General features: G+C 42.9%; 1 protein-coding gene across 3 annotated transcripts in view; it reads left to right on the top strand.

The window, feature by feature from the left end:
- Positions 1-634: 634 nt before the first annotated feature.
- JAK1 (Janus kinase 1) overlaps positions 635-14,686 on the top strand; it is a 139,560-nt gene continuing 125,508 nt past the window's right edge. For all 3 annotated transcript variants that reach the window (XM_081225217.1, XM_081225216.1, XM_081225218.1), the window contains exon 1: positions 635-868. The gene's annotated coding sequence lies outside the window, so the exon portion shown is untranslated. The remainder of the gene's footprint in view (positions 869-14,686) is intronic.

A 14,686-nucleotide genomic window follows, 5' to 3' on the forward strand; every position in this document is an offset into this window, starting at 1 on the left:
CCTTAACTAAGATAATTAAGACTTGACTTGTTTCCTCAAAGATAAAAGGAAGATAAAACCTACTTTGAGGGATTATTAGTAAAAAATGAAAATCTCTGGACACACATTAGATATCAACAAATGTTTTTATTACTATTTATAAGTTTTTAAAAAACTTCTAAGACCTGAAATACAGAATGGGTTGGACGTGAAGTAACCTGTTAACGTTGGAAGGTTAATTTCTTAAGTTCCTATTACTCTCATGCTTCACAAGCTCACCTCTTGCTCGGTGGCAAAAAGGGGCAGAAGACCGTAAGAAATGCATCGCAGTGCACAAAGATATGGTGAAGGGCACTCCAAATTCGAGACGGGTAAACCTATGGCCAAATCCTGACAATTTCACTTTCTGCGCGCGCAGATCTCTCATTCTTGCATTGCTGTTTCTAGAATACATGGTGAAAAGAAGGGAGTGAGGGTTGGGGGAATGAGAGAGGCCGCATGGGGGCGGGGCGCGAAGGCTAGAGGCACTGGGTCCTGCGCGGAGGCGGTTCCGCCGCCTCCGCCTTCACCGCGGTCCCCGCCCCCCTTTCCGGGGGCAGCCGCGCGTGACGTCACGAGGAGGCGGGACCGGCCGCGGGGTGGTAGGCGGGGCCAGCCGCGGGGCGAGGCGGGAGGCGGGGAGCGCAGGCCGCGGCGGCCGCGGAGTAGCTAGCAGCCGCAGACTGCCGAGCCCAGCGCCCCAGCCCTGGTAGCCCACACCGCGCCCCCTCCTCAGCCCCCGGTGCGTGTACGCTGGGGCTCTGGGGGGCTGGCCGCTTAGGGAGCGGGCCGCCCGACCCTGACCCGCGCAGTGACCCGGAGCCCCCCGGCCCAGGCGCACACGGAAGTGGTGAGTGTCACCGAGTGGAGGTAGAGAAGCCTGCGGCGCCCGGAGGCTAGGGGCGGGGAGCCGGGCGCTGGCGGGAGACGCGGCCGCCGCTCTGGGGCCTCGCGCGTCGCGCACCCGGGGCCGCTCCTCGAGCGCGACTCTGGACCTGGGGGCCGGGCCGGGGCGGGGTGGGGGCGAGCGGGGCCGGGCGGGGAAGGCGGGGGATTTCCAGCTGAGCGGAGACTGCTGGTGCCGGGAGGTCGGGGGCTGGGGGCCCCAGGCCCGAAGGGGAAAGGTTAAGGCTCGCTGCCCCCTCCCCCAGAGCGCACACCAAGTTTTCATAAACAAGCCTGGGACGCGCTGACATCCTGTTTATACCACCCTGAGATACAGGCGCGGGCTTGAGGTTTGACGTCCCTCGTTGTTGCACCGAGAACTTGACCGCCAGCCCTCTGACAGAATTGCCGGGGAGCGGAAGGAGGATTTTTCAGGCCTCAGGACGGATGCTGAGCGTCTTAGCCATTTGACTTCTTTGCCATCTCAGCGAGAGAAAGTTTCTGGGATTTGGGGCCCAGTTTGGGGCAGGGGGGCGTCTGGGACTCAGGAGACGCCCCCGTCCTTTTAGGTTCTGTTGGGACCCTGGCCCCAGGTAGCGGGCGGAAAGTATGAAAGACGCTCACTGGGCGAGATGGCCAGGGAAGAGGAACAGTGAGAGCGAGCCCCTCGGGGAATTGCGAGTCCTACTGTAAAGGGACTAGTTAACCGAAACTGGGGCTGGTCTCTGGCTCCATGTGTAATCCCTCAGACCCCATCTGCACGCCGTCGCCAAGCATCAGAGGGAGACGTCGCTTTAGCAGGACTAGTAAACACCCCTCTCAAGTCACTCCCTTAGGTTCCAGGGATGTGGGCGCCTTGGATGTGTTTACCGAGGAACTTCTCTAGGGGACTAGATAAAGGGTATGATTATTGCCAGGTGTTTGTGCACATTTTTTTTTGTTTTTTGTTTTTTTGATTGTATATTCTTTGTGAATTCTTGTGTGTCCATGGGAAAGGGGATCCCGTCCTCCGTGCCACTTCTCTTAATACGTGGCTGTGAGCTGTCTTATGCCCCTGGTTGGATACAGGCTGTTGACTTTTTTTTTTTTTTTTTAAGAGTCCAGGGCTTTTTTCTCAGTGGCAGGAGTTTACAGTTGTATAAAATTGTTATTACTTTTTTGGGGGGAGGAAAGCATTAAAAACCTGACATAGTTAAGTGGTGAGTATAATGCAGAAACAACCAGATATGATCATGGAGTGTTTGATTGTTGGCTATTTTTTATTTTTTAGAAAAATTTGAGTTATGGGCATTTACACGGTGGAAAAAATTTTCAGGATGAACATTTTATATTGATTACATTTTTTGTTCCTCGCTTTCCAAAACTCTATTTTGTGTTGTTTCTGGCTTTTGCTTTGGGTGACTGGTGTTTTTCAAGACCAGGCAGTCATTTTTATTTAAGGATCAGTGTGTTCTTTTGTACTTTGTGGTGAAGGTTAATGGAGGCTACAAGGGTACCAGACACTTTGGGTACAATATGCATTGTAATATGGAGAAGACGTCTCCTATGTATAGATCCAGATCACATTTAAAGACGCAGGTACATCATACCTGCATGATTGTGGACATTATGAATAGGAATAGTCACAACCTCTTTAACTTTGCATGTCATATTAACTAAGCACTTCACCGTATCTTAGTTTCTCTAAATAGCTACAAAAATGTATTTTTTTAATACTAGGATTGCAGTGTGACACTCCATGTTGAATAAAGCCAGTTTAGTTTCCCTATTCCACAGTATACTAATTGCTTATTATTATTGGGAAGTGATGATAGAGGGTGAATAAATTATACATACATAGATAAAATAATTCAAACATTTCCCGAAACATAACTACATTTCAATTTGTTGTAATTTAGTCAGTCTTAATAGCAATTTGGCTCATGCTCTATATGTACTTGTAATTATCTTTAGATCAATTGGTATCTACCTTTTACAGATGTAAGTTGTTAAGGGGAATTAGCTTGCAAAATGTTTTCAATTGAAGCATTTGCTAAAAAGCTGGTAGAAAGTAAGGAATTTTGAGGGCAAAGTTGCTTTTGCAGGAAAAGAGACTCATTAAATGGCATGAAGAAATTTAAGCTGAGTGCTTTTAAATGGGATAGTGAGGTCTGCCAGTTTAGATTCTGGGTTCACAAACACTAGTGGTTTCAACTGCAGACCACAGATTCTAATAATGTTTTGAAGTTATCATTCAGTTTCTTCTGAGTAGCTGGAAGTAACACATATATTTGGACAGAAACCCAGCTGAAGCAAGTATTGAGAATGTATAGGTTTATACCCATTTTAATAGAGTGGACACTAAGGTACAACTGCATTAATAAGGTTTATTAACAAAGACCAAGGTCTGTTTTCTGACTCCTCTGTTAAGTGTTTCCTCCCCCCACACACATTATTTTATATATCTTTATTATGTGTATACTTATGTTCTAATGAGGTCATATGCTTTTAGAAGATTTATCATCTGAGATGTGAGTATTTACAAGGAAGTTTTTCTTGTTCATTTCCACATTTAAAAAAATTGTTTTAAGTGGATAGGGAATTGATTAATTACTGAATCTTGCTGAGCAAGCAGCATCTGATGGTCTGACTTATGGTGGTCCAGTGTTCTGTGGAGCCTTATCATAGAATAAAGATGCCAGAAAGAACCTCACAGATTCTTTTAGACCAGTGTTCCTCAGCTGGGTATGATTGTGCACCCAAGGAGATATTTGAGGTTTATGGAGACATTTTTGATTGTTAGAACTGTGGGGGTGGGGTGGGGTTGAGAGGAGGCAGTGTTACTGGCATCCAGTGGGTAGAGGCCAAGGATGCTGCTCAACATCCTACAATGCATGGTGCAGCCACCTACAGCAAAGAATTATTTGGCTCACAATGTCAATAGTGCTGGTCTTGAGAAATCCTGTTTTGGAATGCCAGGTGGGTAACAAGAAGATCCTGGCTTCTGTCATGGCAAGCTGCTTCACTTCAGGCCCCTATTTTCTTCATCTGTAAAATGAAAATAAAAATATCCATCTTGGCAATCTCACGAAGCTGTTGGGGAAAATTAGGTAAATAATGGATGGAAACTGAAGTGCTATGCAAGTTATAACTATTGTGAAGACTTTTTTTTTTTATTGAAGCATAGTTGTTCTACAGTGCTGTGCCAGTCTCTGCTGTGCAGCAAAGTGACTCAGTGATACACATAGAGACATGCTTTTTTATATTCTTTCGCATTATGGTTTATCACAGGATATTGAATATAGTTCCCTGTGCTATACAGTAGGACCTTGTTGTTTATCCATGCTATATATAGTAGTTTACATCTGCTAATCCTAAACTCCCAGTTCTTCCTTCCCCCACCCCCCTCCCCCTTGGCAACCACAAGTCTGTTCTCTGTAAGACATGATTTTTTTAAAAGCAGATGAATTGTTATATATACTGGTCGTTGAGGAGAAAAGGGGTTGAGGCAGTATGTTGAATGCCAAGATTGGATGGTTTGATGTTACTGAATTCTTTGTTATTCATTTTTTTGGTAGAGGAATTATTTAATGTAGTTATGTTATTATTAGAACATAAATTTTTTAACTACTTTTTTAAACATAAAGATTATTTTCTCACTATAATGAGGGAAAACTCGTAAAAAAATTAGAACATAGAGGAAAGTAGAAAGTAGAGGAGAAAAATCATCCATGGTCTACTCCCTTTTCCATTTAAGGACAATAACAATTAGCAATTTCTTTTCTGTTAGAGTCATTTATATTGGAAGAAGAGTTAACGATGAAAAATGCGGCAGTAGTGACCAAGGAAGGTGCTGTTTGTTTCTATGCCCTTTATTTTCTCTTTTCTAATAAATATGTACGGGCAGTTACATTATAGGAGACATTAGAGGAATTGGTTCACTATTTTTATACTTTGCCGGCTAACCTCCAAGCCGTGTTCTCGTTTGGCATGTTGTTTCCTCTCTGCTTCTTGCTCTCCCCTGAATTCAGCTAGGTGTGCCACTATTGCTTCCTGTCTCAAAACCCTATGGTAACATGGGGTTTTAAACATCTGCCATGTTGAAATGACCGGGTTTCTGGGGCAGGAAACTACTTCCTGTGAGTATTCTTTCCTCTGAAGTGCACCACCTTTTTTGGCAGTTTGAGGCAACAAGAAAGCATAAAACTTTAAGTTCATTTCTGTGGTATATTTACTTCTGAGGTTTTATGATCTGTGATTCTTAACAGCTGGCAGTGGTCACACATTTTTTCCTTGGTGCTCTATGAGTAAACTGCCGATCCTGAGGCAAGACCTGCTTTAGAAGCAAAATGAAAATTTCTTTAAGTCTACTCTAGGCAGAAGACAGAGCTGGTCTTTGTTAAGATATTTTTAATCTGTGGTAACTGAATTTACTTACCAGTAATATTCACACAGCATTTTGTTCATCCATTTATTCATTCAGTAAATACTTTTTGAGCTCCTGCTATGAGTGTCAGGGAGTGAATAAACAGAACAAAACAGCCAAAAATCCTGCTTTTATAGAGTTTACAGTCTGGTGGAAGACCCTTGAGCCTGTTCAGAGTTTCTCAGTTGCAGGTTATACACGGCAGCCACTCTGACTAGAGCAGGGTACTGAGAGGCAACAGAAGGAGGTAGGGCTGGACATTCAGGATGGGGCCAGACTGTGAAGACTGCACAAGTCTGTGAGCAGTGTGAGGTCAGGGACTGTGACCTGTGTTGAATGAATGAACAGGGAAGATGGGAAGCCATTCACAGTTTTTGAGCTCAAGAATAACATCATTAGAAAATGCAACAGCTGTGAAGCACTGACAGTTCTATAAAGGGTCAGCTTCATTTGACCATTGTGCAACTCTTCATCCTCCCCATCACAGAAAACATTCCTTACTTATCCACCACTTATCAACTGTTCAGAAGACTACTAGGAAATAGAAAACGCTTAGAGCCAAAATAGATGTCATGAAGTCTATATATGCTTTCCTTATAGTAGAGTAAAACTTATTTTTGGTTTGCTTTTAATTTATAAAGGATTTGTAGACAATCTACCTAACTGGTTTTCAAGTCAATAGGAGATTAAATACAAAAAATGCAAGAGATGGGAATTGTTAAGAGGATGAATACAGGAAGGCACATTCTCTGAGGCAGGCAGTGTTAATTTTTATATTGGAGGTGAATGAGGAGAGGTTTATGAAAAGCAGAGCCATAACTCAAAAAGTGAAGCACCTTGGGTGGGGCCCTTTAGTGGAGGGGCAAATGCCGTCGTAAATACCTTAGCGTATTGAAGGTGTCACTTTCACAGTACACTACAGTAATTGGTGTTGATAATGACCAGTCCATTAAGAAGAGAAGAGGTCAAGTTGTGGAGCATAATGGAAATGAGGCCAGATAGTTCTGGACTCTAGCAGAAAAGGGCAGCCTGAGGGCTTGGGAGGTGTGCAAGTGGTGGGCAGAGGTGGGGGTGGAGTAAGAAGCTGCAGTCAGGATTATGACAGGACAGGCTTGAAGAAGAGGTTTTCTTCATCGGGAAAACTCAGTGAGGAATCTTTGCTTCACAGAAGGAGCTTTCACCCTTCAGGGAAAGTGATTGGAGTGATCGGCAAGAGGAGGCTGCCTCTGCAAAACTTCAAAAGGGGATCTGCGGCTATCTGCGGAGAAGGGGGTAACAGCTGGAACCCACCAGTTGGGGTGGTGTGGGGGACTAAATCAGGTCAACTAAATTACGCCTCTAGATGGTACACAGACTGATTTACTGTAGTTTTGTCTTGTTTTTCATAATCTGTGTTTTTGGAAGCTCTGGAGCTGGACTGTTGGTTTGATCCTAGCTGTAAGAACGTGGGCAAGTTATGCCTGTTTCCTTATCCATAAAATGAAGATAAGATAGTACCTACCTCGGGTTTCCCTGGTGGCGCAGTGGTTGGGAGTCCGCCTGCTGATGCAGGGGACACGGGTTCGTGCCCCGGTCCGGGAGGATCCCATGTGCTGCTGCGGAGCGGCTGGGCCCGTGAGCGGAGCTTGCGGGTCCGGAGGCTGTGCTCCGAAACGGGAGAGGCCACAGCAGTGAGAGGACCGCGTACCGCAAAAAAAAAAAAAAAAAAAAAAAAAAAAAAGATAGTACCTACCTCTAAGATTGTTTTGAGAATTGAGTGACTACACCTAAATACCCCTAAAGATTTTGGAATGGTGCCAGGTACATGTTGTGAGCTAAACATTTGTTAGCGCGCACTCTCTTTTTTTGTTCCTCCTTCTGATTGGTGAATATGCTTTGTGTTAAAAACAAAGAGCTCAGATTATATTCAGAGTGCCTTAAGATGGTAGGGAAGTGTGACCCATGAAATGCAAAACAAAGAGTAGCTGATACATTCTATATTACAAAGGCTTCAGTTAGAAATGGATAAGTCAAAAACATTTAGGCACCTAAAGAAGGCAGTTTCTCAAATCTAGAAGAGTTTCGTATATAGACCGCACCAAGGTGGTAGATAAGTTATTTTTAAGAAAAAATGAGAAACAAAGTTGTTTTTAATTTAACTTTAAATGCCATCCAAGGTATATAATTTGGTAGGAATGTACTAGACTTCCTGGGAAAGTCAATACTGTGTTGCTCTCCCTGATTCAGTTTACTTAGCGAGTGGTGAGCTGTTGGCAGAAAGGCACAGGCATACCTGTTTGTAAAATGGTGTCTTTAGAGTGTGTGGAAATTTAAAATCTTATAAATCAGATAATGTGCTATGGAGTTTTGCTGTTTAAGGAATTATAAAAGTGTAAGAGAACTCTTAAATACATGTTGTTTCCCCTGAATGCTGTTTTATTAGTTTCTTTTTCCATGTATGTGTTGCATTTTCCTAAAACAAGATTTACCCCAAATATAAAATTGTACAAAAAGTTGGTCCTTCCTCCTAATCATATTTTGAATATATCTGTAGTTCTTTCTTAGTAATGTTTATGTTGCATTTATTCATATTCTCGAGAACAGTAGTTGTCATGTGGTTGGAAAAGAGCTCTTGATGATCGTCTCATCCCATGTGCTTTGATACCAAAGACGTTAGCTGTCTCTTTTCCTTGTCTTTCTATTTGCGAAGGAAAATAACAGTAGAACTCCCTAATTTTTATTGGGTGGGGGGGGGGTGCAGTAGGTAGGGAAGTCCAGCTCAAATGGTGAACAGGCTGACCTGTAGGTATTTAAAAGAATAAATTTAGGTCTATTAATTTCAGGTACATTAATTCAGACAAGTTTGAATGTATAAAGTGGGAATAGATAAGAACAATTTGTAATTAATGCAACTCTTGTTTTTAATGGTGTTTTAAAGGGCTTAAGGGTATTAGAACTGACAACAGTTCATTCAGTTAAGCACAGTTATATCTGCAGGCTTATTTGCCAGTTAATTAAGCTCAACTGTAGCAAGGCTGTAAATTATAGCAAATTTTTTCAATTAGAATTTAAAATAATCTTTTATGTTATGGTGAGAGAAAAGACAGAAGAAAAATATCAGGGAGAAAACAATCTACCAAATATATATTTTCCAAGTGAAAAATCTTGTTATTAAACTAGTTTAATTGATCACACACAGGGAGGCAGACAGATGTGACTCGTACAGTAAAGAAGTGCACTGGATGTTTGGATGTTTTGCCAGGTACACCTGCAAACCCATTTTAGGGCTAGTTCACAAAGGACAGACTTAAAAAAGGAAGATGCTTAATGCCTAAATTTAATATTCTGAACGATTTTGTTCCAGTAAAGCCGTCTGTAAAACTTTAGGCAGGTCTGCTAATCACTGTATATCAGTTACCTAATTGGGAAAATCATTTGATGTTTGGTGGTATCTCCAGAACACCCCATCTTTTTACTTGTTTAGAATGACCTTCACTCAGTTGGTCAGAAGTAGGAAGGGGAGGTCAGAGGAAGCCAGACTGGCCTGAATGTAAATTGTAAGCCTATTTGATGTGGATTTGTGAAGTAGGCCACTTGGGATGCACAAACTGGCTGAGATAAAAATGCTCTCAGGTTTTCATGTTCATTCCATTATGCAACAATTATCTGTAGATTGCATATTATGTGAGAACAAGACGGGCCTGATTTCTGCCCTCAGAAGCTTCCTTGCTACTGGAAGACACAATAATTCAACAATTATTCAACTGCTTGTCTTAATTATGCTGAGTACCTGGAGAGATGTCTTAGTTTGGTATAAAGCAGAGGTGGGGGGCAGCAAGAAGAGGGGGTCTTTGTGACACTTTTTTTTTTTACGTTGGAATCTGAAGGGTGAAGGAGTTAGCCGGGCTAGGAGAGTGAGGAGCCTGTTAGCGCAGGCTCACAGCGTGCGCAAAGGAACTGAGGTGGAACCAACACTGCTGGAGCAGAGAGGACCGAGAGGCAGGCTGGTGAGGTCAGACTTGAGTCACTGTATGAAAAACAGAAGGGTCCCCCCACCACCACCACACCGGGAGCACCTCTGCCCACTCTGCTGCCAAATGCCTTGAAAACCTTACTTCCTCCCACTCGCTCATTCTTTAACCCTTTGCAACCTGACTGCCACCTCCACACACTTGAGACTTATTCTTTGAGGTCACCAGTGACTTTTTGCTGTCACACTTAGGGCTTTTTTCTGTGCTTGTTACCTAAAGCATTTGATGCTGCTGAACACCCCCTTCCTGAAAGATGTCCCACACCCCACTGCTGTCTGGCTTCTGAGACACAATACTTCTCTCCTTTCTGTCTGTGTCTTTGCTCTCTTCTCTTTGGTGTCTTCTCTTCCTCTCCTCTCTCGCTGCCCCCAATACAGACTTTCCTAAAGGTTCTGAGAACGGGAGATCTTATTTATTCCTAGAACTGTGCAGATGACCTGCTTTCACCTGCGCTCCAGTTGTCCCTTTTATTCATGTTCCTTCTTCTCCGCTCCCTACCTCCCCAAATACCGGCTGAGCAGCTTTAGGCACTGGCCAAGGCACTGGGGACACAGTGGGGAACAAGAGGCAGGACCCTGTTCTTAAGGAGCCAACATTCTAAGATGTTAAACATGGCGATAAATAGGTGCCGTTACGTGCAATAAAGAAAATTAAGTATGGTAATTGGTAGAGAATGCTTAGATGGGTAGGAGAGGGGCTACCTCTGAGGAAATGACATTTGGGCTCAGACCTGAATGGTGGATGATGAGCAGGAGCCAGCTCATGCCATGACCTGGAGGAAGAGTACCAGGCAGGGAGCAGCAGGTGCCGAGGCCCCACGGTGGGATGATCTTTCCATTTCATTTTGGGCTCCCTTACCTGCATGTCTTGTTGACACCTCCCATTTAACTGTTCCAGAATTAATATCATCTCTTTTTCTGACCCAGCCAACCCAGTGAATGATTTCTCTGTTCCTCTTAGTACTATCTCTGTTCACCACCCTCAGAACCAGCGGTCAGAAAACTTTTCCTGTAGAGAGGAAGACAGTAAATATTTTCGGCTTTGAGGGTCATGCCACTCTGTGACAACTCCACAGTTCTGCCACTGCAGAACTAAAGCAGACATTGACAGCGTGTAAACCAAAAAGTGTAGCTGTGTTCCAGGAGAACTTTACATACGGACGTTGACATTCGAGTTTCCACTTGTCACAAAATATTATTTTTTTCCCAACCACTTAAAAATGTAAAAATCTGTACAGCTTCCTGGCTGTATAAAACAGGCAAGAGGCCAGATTTGGCACGTGGGCCCAAGTTTGCTGACCCCTGCCTTAGGTCATCTTGGTTCTTGCCCTGCTGCGCCCCTCCCCGCGCCCCCTCCGCCCCCTAATCCAGCAGTCTGCCAGGCCCTCTCAGTGCTCCCTCCCAGTGTGTGGCTTCTTTGTCTTCTCGCCATTCCCTGCCTCTGACCTAGCATTTCTTTACCTGGGGGATCACAGTAATCTCCAGCCTAGTCTCCCTGCTTCCAGCCTTTCCTTCCAGTCTGTCCTCCATACAGATGTTGGATAATCTTCCTGCACCTTGACTCAGGTCACAGAATTCCCCTGACCGCGGCCTTTGGAAGCCCCGCGTTGCCTGCAGAAAACAGTCCAAATTCCACCTTACTGTAGTAGTCCCGGCTCCTTGTCATAAGATTTCAACTTTTCAGCTTATTCTCCCATTTCTCTCTTTCTGTGCCAAAATAGATTGTTCACTATTTTGCATTTGTGCCTCAGACATTCCTCATATTTTTCTGCCTCCTCCTCCTCCACGGACTTTGCCCGTGCCTCATGCTCTCTGTCTGTCACAATTCTGTAACTTTCAAGGTCCCTTCAAATGTCCCTATTCTCTCCGCCCCAACCCCCAACAAGAGGCATGTGTATACTTAGTGCTTTAGTGGTGTGTGATCCTCTTTTTCTAGGGCATTGTGTTCTGCCTGGTGCTTCAGTTCCTTTGTAGTCTTCCCTCCACTGTGCAGTCCCAAGGTTCTTGAGGACAGGGACTTATTCACTGTAATATCCCCTTTCACAGAAGATACATGGGTTATTATTGAGTAAATGCTAAACCCTGTGTAGACAATTTGTAGAGGTTCAAAGTGGGAACATTTTTACTAGAAGGAGTTTGGCCAAATTAAATCCTTGATTCTTATATAAAGTAGTACAGTTTTGTGAATGATCACCAAGTATTTTGGAAGACTATGGTGGTATTCTTCGTCCTGTCAGTGGCTTAAATAAATAAGTTTACGCAAATTTTTGATGTTCCTCCTCAGGAATTGATATGTTTCCTTTTATAAAAAAGAAAAAGAGAAAGACTGTTCTGTAAATCATAATGTTTCCTTGCCCGAAAACTCGAGGCCAAGTTATTTGCTTATTTTAGGTTGCTATTCATTTTTCTTACAGTGATCTCCCTCCCTCAGTCTCCCACCAGATCACTTTTCACATGTATTAAGTCCTCCTTTTAATGAATGGCTCTGTTTTGTAAGTCTTATATATTTATGTGAGTGGCCCCAACTTATATTTTGGTGAGAAATAGAAATTTAAATAATAAATACTAGGCCCTTGGTTTACCCAACCTGAGGTGACACCAAGATGGTAAATATGTTGATAGAAGCAGGCAAAAAGGCTCTGGGGCAATATGGGAATCATGATGTGGGTTTGGTGGAAAATGAGAAAAGCACTTTCTCAATCTTCTGATGGACTTGTGCTTGGGGTAGCTCACAGGTTTGTGGGGTGTGTAGCACATCTTGTCAAATGGGAAGGAGAGGGAGCAAGAGGATGAGACTCAAGATCAGGCAGCTTTCCTCTAAGAGTTTGATAGTGTCTGGTCTTACATTTAGGTCTTTAATCCATTTTGAGTTTATTTTTGTGTATGCTGTTAGGGAGTGTTCTAATTTCATACTTTTACATGTACCTGTCCAGTTTTCCCAGCACCACTTATTGAAGAGGCTGTCTTTTCTCCACTGTATATTCTTGCCTCCTTTATCAAAGATAAGGTGACTGGGGCTTCCCTGGTGGTGCAGTGGTTGAGAGTCCGCCTGCCGATGCAGGGGACATGGGTTCGTGCCCCAGTCCGGGAAGATCCCACATGCCGTGGAGTGGCTGGGCCCGTGAGCCATGGCTGCTGAGCCTGTGCGTCCGGAGCCTGTGCTCCACAACGGGAGAGGCCACAACGGTGAGAGGCCCGCATACTGCCAAAAAAAAAAAAAAAAAGATAAGGTGACCATATGTGCATGGGTTTATCTCTGGGCTTTCTATCCTGTTCCATTGATCTATATTTCTCTTTTTGTGCCAGTACCATACTGTCTTGATTACTGTAGCTTTGTAGTATAGTCTGAAGTCAGGGAGCCTGATTCCTCCCGCTCCATTTTTTGTTCTCAAGATTGCTTTGGCTATTCGAGGTCTTTTGTGTTTCCATACAAATTGTGAAATTTTTTGTTCTAGTTCTGTGAAAAATGCCAGTGGTAGTTTGATAGGGATTGCATTGAATCTGTAGATTGCTTTGGGTAGTAGAGTCATTTTCACAATGTTGATTCTTCCAATCCAAGAACATGGTATATCTCTCCATCTATTTGTATCATCTTTAATTTCTTTCATCAGTGTCTTATAATTTTCTGCATACAGGTCTTTTGTCTCCTTAGGTAGGTTTATTCCTAGATATTTTATTCTTTTTGTTGCAGTGGTAACAAACTCTTAGAGGAAAACATAGGCAGAACACTCTATGACATAAATCACAGCAAGATTCTTTTTGACCCACCTCTTAGAGAAATGGAAATAAAAACAAAAATAAACAAATGGGGCCTAATGAAACTTAAAAGATTTTGCACAGCAAAGGAAACCATAAACAAGACCAAAAGACAACCCTCTGAATGGGAGAAAATATTTGCAAATGAAGGAACTGACAAAGGATTAAATCTCCAAAATTTACAAGCAGCTCATGCAGCTCAATAACAAACAACCCAATCCAAAAATGGGCAAAAGACCTAAATAGACATTTCTCCAAAGAAGATATACAGATTGCCAACAAACACATGAAAGAATGCTCAACATCATTAGTCATTAGAGAAATGCAAATCAAAACTACAATGAGATATCATCTCACACCAGTCAGAATGGCCATCATCAAAAAATCTAGAAACAATAAATGCTGGAGAGGGTGTGGAGAAAAGGGAACACTCTTGCACTGTTGGTGGGAATGTGAATTGGTTCAGCCATTATGGAGAACAGTATGGAGGTTCCTTAAAAAACTACAAATAGAACTACCATATGACCCAGCAATCCCACTACTGGGCATATATACCCTGAGAAAACCATAATTTGAAAAGAGTCATGTACCAAAATGTTCATTGCAGCTCTATTTACAATAGCCAGGACATGGAAGCAACCTAATTGTCCATCAGTAGATGAATGGATAAAGAAGATGTGGCACATATATACATTGGAGTATTACTCAGCCATAAAAAGAAATGAAATTGAGTTATTTGTAGTGAGGTGGATGTACCTCAAGTCTGTCATACAGAGTGAAGTAAGTCAGAAAGCGAAAAACAAATACCATATGCTAACACATATATATGGAATCTAAGAAAAAAAAAAAAGGTCATGAAGAACCTAGGGGTAAGACGGGAATAAAGACACAGACCTACTATAGCATGGACTTGAGGATATGGGGAGGGGGAAGGTTAAGCTGTGACAAAGTGAGAGAGTGGCATGGACGTATATACACTACCAAACGTAAAATAGATAGCTAGTGGGAAGTAGCTGCATAGCACAGGGAGATCAGCTAGGTGGTTTGTGACCACCTAGAGGGGTGGGATAGGGAGGGTGGGAGGGAGGGAGACGCAAGAGGGAAGAGATATGGGAACATACGTATATGTATAACTGATTCACTTTGTTATAAAGCAGAAACTAACACACCACTGTAAAGCAATTATACTCCAATAAATATGTTAAAAAAATTAGGCAGCTTTTACTACATCAGCTGTTTACATGCTTTGTATTTGGTATTTAATTTAATCTTTTAATAGCTAGATAGTTGGATATTAATGGCATCATTTTCCAGATGAGCAAACAAAGCTAATAAATGGCAGAGCTGGAATTCAAATGTGCAGCTCTCTCACTAAAAACAAAACAAAACAAAAAACTTTCTACTCTTCCACTGTCCTCCAGCTTTACTGAGATCTAATTGGAAAACGCTTCAACTCTTAAAAAAGCCTTCTTTCTATTGTCTTGTTAGTTGTCCCCGCTCCCTTTTATTTCTGACATTGGCATTTAAATGAGAACCCATGGAACACGTTCCTATCCTGTTTTCCAACCTAATGCTTCTGAAGCAGTTTTAGGCTTTTGGAGAAGTGTCTTTAG

The sequence above is a fragment of the Mesoplodon bidens genome (genome assembly GCF_964165515.1).
Source record: "Mesoplodon bidens genome assembly, chromosome: 2".
Lineage (NCBI taxonomy): Eukaryota > Metazoa > Chordata > Mammalia > Artiodactyla > Ziphiidae > Mesoplodon > Mesoplodon bidens.